This window comes from Suncus etruscus, chromosome X (genome assembly GCF_024139225.1).
Source record: "Suncus etruscus isolate mSunEtr1 chromosome X, mSunEtr1.pri.cur, whole genome shotgun sequence".
Classification (NCBI taxonomy): domain Eukaryota; kingdom Metazoa; phylum Chordata; class Mammalia; order Eulipotyphla; family Soricidae; genus Suncus; species Suncus etruscus.
In genome coordinates this window covers 111,577,533-111,578,201 of record NC_064868.1, presented here as the reverse complement: position 1 = coordinate 111,578,201, position 669 = coordinate 111,577,533, and positions in this window count along the sequence as shown.

Here is a 669-nt window from a genome sequence, read left to right as displayed (position 1 = left end):
TGACAATAAATACTATTTGTCTTGAAAATATGAAAGAACTGACTGATTTATCCTCTGACTAGATTTATCCTCTAAATAAATCCTCTAACTAAAATGTCCACAATAGAATGTCTTACGCAGTTTTTTAGTAGTTAGTTAGTTTTTTTAAACAATTGCTTTTGGCCCATTCCAAAGTCTTTGACTCAATCAAAATGAAACAAATAATGTTATTTCTCTGTAATAGCTCCCAACCTGCACTTTAAAGATGGCTTCCCAGATGTCAACATTCCAAAGGACAGCGAGAGGTAATATCGCCTAGGTTATGGGAGGTGCTGTGAGAGACTGATAGTCAAATGGGAGTTCCAAATGATGTTTTTTATATCTGTACCACCCTGTGTACAGATATAACCCTTGATATTTGTATACTGATACAGGTTTATGTGTATCACTCTCCCATGTCAGATTAACACTGATTCAGCAGAGAAAAGCAGGTTTTGGCTGTTCCTTCTTCCTGTGCTTTAGCCATGAAGGCAGAGTTGTAAGCAGCACAACGAATTGCATAAAGGGATAGCAGAAGTGGTTGAATGGAGAAGGCAAACTTGCTCTCTACCTTATGCCACTACACTTTTTCAAGTTAAATTCAACCTGAGCTGAGAGAGGAGAGATGTCTGGAAAGAATGTCCGATCGAA